The sequence below is a fragment of the Bacillus rossius genome, chromosome 10 (genome assembly GCF_032445375.1).
Source record: "Bacillus rossius redtenbacheri isolate Brsri chromosome 10, Brsri_v3, whole genome shotgun sequence".
NCBI classification, from domain to species: Eukaryota; Metazoa; Arthropoda; class Insecta; order Phasmatodea; family Bacillidae; genus Bacillus; species Bacillus rossius.
Genome location: NC_086337.1, coordinates 32,598,046 through 32,604,048, shown reverse-complemented (window position 1 = coordinate 32,604,048; position 6,003 = coordinate 32,598,046).

Here is a 6,003-nt window from a genome sequence, read left to right as displayed (position 1 = left end):
ACTGTTACTTTTGAAGTAGAATTTAGAAAGTAGATGACCTAAGTTGCATGAGTCTCGCGGACGCGTCACGAGGGGAGAACGGGCGGCTTGTGCCGGTGCACATATGCGGACCGGACACTGCGCGACGTCTGGGCGCCCGTGCGCGACTGCTGACACGAGTCGACCCTCACCCTAGCGCCGAGGCGCCGCGCAGTGCGTGCGACGCATGCGCAGTCCGTGATACCCCCACTTCCCTTCCTGAGCATTCATTTCTTCACCCCTCCACCCGCCGGCCCAGCAAAGAACACTCGCGCTCCTAGAGAATCCAGTTCATAAGTCCCCCAGTCGACCGGTGCAGATATCGTGATTATACTCATCCTCCTTCCCTCCCCCCCCCCCCCTCCTTTACAAAATAAGAAACCCTGAAATTGATCGCGGATTCGACAAAGGGCAAGTGAAGTCCGTAAGGTTGCAAGTACCCAACTGCATACTTGAAATCGGACACGGCCTACAAAAAGGGTAGTGTGGTTTATGATTGTCAGTGTAGGTGTCGTGATGGCTTATGTGAGAATCAGCTGGTGACTTAAAGATCAATATAAATGTTTTTACTTTTACTTAATAATTATAGGAAGCAACAATCAGAGCATAGTAGAAAGTGTTGTTGGTGCGAAATAATGTTTTATTTTCTTTAGTCAAAGTAGGTTAATATGCAATACGAAAAGAGTAGTAAATAAGAAGCATTATGTCAAAAACACTTTAAAACAGAATAAAATTGCATTATATGAGGGAAAGAGAGAGTTATGTTCTGAATGTTAGTATTATGGTCTCTATAACTGATTATTCTGAGTTATGAGTCTATAAAATTGTTTCGCAATCCATGACGATCCCATACATCCGTGGGCAGTATCTAAACTTGTCCTGTCCACCCTGTTTCGGGCTGTCGGAGTTCGGGAAGCCTACAGTTCAAAGTGATGAGAACCACACCCGAACAGTTCCGAATATCTCCGAAGTTTGCTGATCGCTCGTGAAAAAAAACACCATATAACAAGGATTTATATGTTTTGCAGTCATAAATTATTTTAACTAACGCTCACCAACCCTTACCAACCTTTTATTTTAGTTACGATAAAACTAATCTACCCTAATCTTCTCTACCGATAAACAGAGAACTAACATTTATTGCACTGACCGAGCAGAACCTGACCTAACCTTTTACTTTGGTAAACTACTCGGGTTGTGATTGTTGCTTCATCGCTGTGTACTGTGGGCTTCACTTGTATATAAAGACCTTGCTTTCTAGAGGTTTTGTACCGTTGCAGAGATTATGGAATTCCATGAATGGTAATGCAGGAGTAGAAAAATTACAATTATCCATTTATGTGTTTGTAAAAACATCTTTTATTAAATTGTGAGAGAATGAATTTCTTTATCTTGACGTCGTACTCCCCTGGGCAGAAGTCGCAGCCCGGGTTCCAGCACTGTCAGCAGCACATCACAGTACTGGAACATGCCCTGCATTTGACTTCTGTGGTCAATGTACGTCCCAAGTGTAGTGTATTTATGTTTTTTGAGTCTGATTTAAATTTAAGAAAGATGGTGATGATTTTGTAAGAGCCTGCCTAGACCCAGTATCGAAGCAGCCTTCTATCAATGAGGCTCAAAGCAAAATAATAATAATAATTAATGCAAATTATTTACAAAGTCTATTCTGTTATGGACACAAAGGTGTTTAGTTGTGAAAAATTATGTTTATTAATTAACCACAAAAGGCTTAACATACTTAAAGTCAACAATAAAAATAGGTAATTCAAAGCTGCTAGGTGTTATACTTCTAAACAAAAAAAAATATTTAAGAAAATTCTTTACTGAACACATTCCTTGTAAATAATGCAAGGCAATAAATAATTTCCATAATAAAAAAGTTAACAATTTCCAAATAAAAATTCAAGACAACAATCGGAGTATTCCTTCCAATATATAGGGAATATGACACTATTTAATAGCAATCAAAACCTTATCTCATTTACGAAAAGGGTACATAACAAACACAATGTAGACCCTTCTAATTATGTATGATATAGACATGTTCGATTAAGCTATCACAAGAGAAGTTACGTACTGTTAGAAACCTATTAAAAAATTTTCACATGAAAGCTCGGTTGTGTACCGAACATCATAGGGAGCTTTTTAGTAGTAACAATTTCTACAATTTATGATGTGAAAATATTGCATACAATCTGAGTACTGTACCTATACTACTAAAAGCCGTGAGGTTACTCTTATGCTTGCCGTCGTCCGGGGTCTCGGGCTCGAGTCCCGGTGTGGCTCCTAGTGGGGAAAGGCGGCTCTTGATACGTATTGTCCGGGTGGGCGCCAGACTAGCTCGGCTCTAGTCGTGAATTTGGGGTCGTGGATGTATGTGCCCCTGCGTGGCCCACTAGGGCCGGCGGCGGTGTTGCGTGAGATGATGTTTAAATAAGAGACGTGGAGTTGAGGTGGCGGTGTCGTACCTTTTATTCATAGGAGCGAGTCATACACAATACAACACTCTACAGAGGTCCCCGGGGGGGTTTACTCGTTATTCCGTGGCGCCTTATTGTTTGTGTTCCGCGTTACGTGGGCCTCGGACGCTGTTACGTCTCATACGTCTCACTGGGTACGCGGGTAACGTAATTTCGTAACACAAAGGCGGGACACAAAAGTACACTGAATTAAGGGGGCGCGCACAAGTTACGTGGCACTCGTTACTCGGGTAACGTAAGTTAGTAATACAAAATACGGGACACAAAAATACACTGAATTAAGGGGGCGCGCACAAGTTACGTGGCACTCGTTACTCGGGTAACGTGAGTTAGTAATACAAAATACGGGACACAAAAATACACTGAATTAAGGGGGCGCGCACAAGTTACGTGGCACTCGTTACTCGGGTAACGTAAGTTAGTAATACAAAATCCGGGAAACAAAATACACTGAATTAAGGGGTGGACGGTTGGAGACGGCCAATCCCGTATACGAATGTCTCTGCGCGGGTGTTGTGCCCACTGTGGTGAAACACGCACCGCAATTAAGTTTGTCCAAGCTCCCTTGCGGGTTTGTGGTCAGCGCCGTGCGCGTGACCTTAAGTAAAGTTCTGTGAGTTGCGGGAGGCGGCCCGTGCCGTATACTGAAGATCAACCCCGCTGACCAAGTGTGGTGCGGGGTGTCTTTAAACTGATGCGGTCGGACTAGGTCCTGGACCGAAAAGGGGGACCGGGTACTCACGGAGAGGTTAAGTAAAAAAAAGGGGTTCTGTTAATTAGTGACTATATTTACCGGACGTTACTTTCGATGAAGACAAAGGCTGTTGCCCCTCCGTGGGACGTAGGTCCGCCCCGGTCCGTGAGCTGTGCTGAACTGCCGAACTGGCATGGCGTCCGAGGGAGGCTCGGCCTCTCTTGCGCCAGGTTTGACCTCATTACGCTAGACTCTAAATGGGTGTGTCTGGAAGAGACTTTATTGTCGCTAAAATCCTAATTTAATGTTCCAGGAGGAATGGGTACGGTTCTTCTCTTGTCTACTCAGGTTTTCGCGGGTTTGCCTTTAATCGCTGTTCGGCTCGCCTGACTCGGGTGGGTCATGGCCAGGGGTGTGTTCCGTTAGCGGGAGCGTATACTGGCGGGTGCAGGTCAGGCTCTGGGGGGGTCGTCGGCCGGACGACGTCATGCTAAATGTAGTCAGCAGTACTGCACAAAACTATTAAACATTTTATACAGCATTATATGATTTCAAACGACATAAGAAGTTATGCATCTAAATTAAACATCGCTTAACTGGCATTTTCAAACCAAATTAAATAATTTAGCAGAGGGTCTAGCTTAAACGCTTGATACATACAAACTTATGACTAGTTTCGCATTATACAGTCATTAAAATAAATAACCAATATTAATAAACAAATAAAATAAATGACAAATTGCCTATTACCAATAACGAAACCAGGCATGAACAAGCCATTACAATATGATTTGGCTAGAAGCTCGCAACAATTTACACACTGCAAGGTTACACTGGGCGGATTCTCTCATAGTCTCAATCAGTTAAAGCAGAGTGCAACCAAATTAAATATTACATACAAACAAATGTAAAAATGAATAATGTTGCAAATACCTACTAAGCATACACTAAGCAAACTTTAAACATTACGCTTAAGAACATGAGGAACTAACAAGTTCTGTGCACCACGATCTGACATGTCCTACAACGATAAATTTAGTAACAAATGTGAAACAAACCCACGGATGGTTAACCTGGACGTAATTTCTACAGTGGCACACCAAACATAATTTGAAAAAAATATATATATTGAAGCAAACATAACAAACTGCATTACAATGCAACTACCATACTTTAAAAGGTATAACCTACGAAAATTCATACTCCGCCCATGCAGGCTTTTTGTGTACGGGACTGGCTGACTCCAGAGTATTTTTATTTACGTGTCGGACATAGACATGTGTGCGGGTTGTAGCAGCACTAACGAGGGCCCCGTGATAAACGATCAGTAACAATGCCACTGAACTGCGAGTAATATTTTCCGATATATTCAATCTTGCCGTCGGCTGCGGTCTCGTGTTCGAGTCCGGGCGCGAGTTCTAGTGGGGTGGCTGGTCTGGTTAACGTTTTATGTTCCGGGAGGGCGCCAGGCTAGCTCGGTGTCTAACCAATGGGGGTTCGTGGTTCGTTGCCCCAGCGTGGTCCGCTAGAACCGTCGGCGGTATTGCTTGGGAATTTACGTTAAAGAAGAATGCGTGGGATTGCCGTAGTAGCGACGTGCCTTTATTCAAGGGATTGACGTCTCACCATACAATTACTGAGCACAGACATGCCCCTGAGGGCTACTTGTCCGTTGCGGGGTGCAGGCCGGTACATGTTCAATGTTTCGTGGCACTGGTTTCTCGGGTAACAGTATGCAGGCCAAGTACACTTGATGCAAGAGAGGCGCGCACAGATGACGTGGCGCAAAGTTACATTAACAAAGTACACTTAATGAAAATTAGGCGCGCACAAATGACGTGGCGCAAAGTTACGTTAACAAAGTACACTTAATGAAAATTAGGCGCGCACAAATGACGTGGCGCAAAGTTACGTTAACAAAGTACACTTAATGAAAATTAGGCGCGCACAAATGACGTGGTGCAAAGTTACGTTAACAAAGTACACTTAATGAAAATTAGGCGCGCACAAATGACACGGCGCAAAATTACGTTACAAAGTACCCTTAATGAAAATTAGGCGCGCACAATTGACGTGGCACACAGAGTTTGTGGGTGACTGGAGTCGGCCAGTCCCGTAAGCGATTGTTTCTACGCGGGTGCCGTGCCCACTGGGGTGGTACACGCACCGCCACTAAACTTGGCGAAGTTTCCCTTGCGGGTTTGTGGTCAGCGCGAAGGCGCGTGGCCTTAAGAAAGTTCTGTGGTTTGCGGGAGACGGCCCGTGCCGTATGCTGAAGAACGACCCTGCGCACCAGGTGTGGTGCGGGGCGTCTTTAAGTTTACGCGGTCGGATTAGGTCCTGAACCGTAAAAAACGGACCGGGCACGCACGGAGAGGTGAATAGAAAAAGGTTTGGTTTATGTTAAATGACTATATTTACCGGACGTTACTTGCGATGGAGACAATGGTTGTGGTCTCTTCGTGGGACGTAGGTCCGTCCCGGTCCGCGAGTCGAGTTGAACTGCGGAACTGGCATGGCGTCCGGTGGCGCGTCGGCCCCTGCCACGCCAAGCTTCACCTCATTACGTTAAAAACTAAATGACTGCGTCTGGAAGAGACTTTAAGGTCGCAAAATTCGTAATTAATTGTTTGAGGGGGAATGGGTGTGGTTCGTCTCTAGTCCACTCGGATTTAGTGTGCTTTATAATAATAATGTCTGGTTTGGCCGTTCGGCTCGGTGGCTCGCTCGACTCGGGTGGGCCACGGCCAGGGGTGCGTTCCGTTAGCGGGAGAGTATACTGGCGGTTGCAGGTCGGGCTTAGGGATG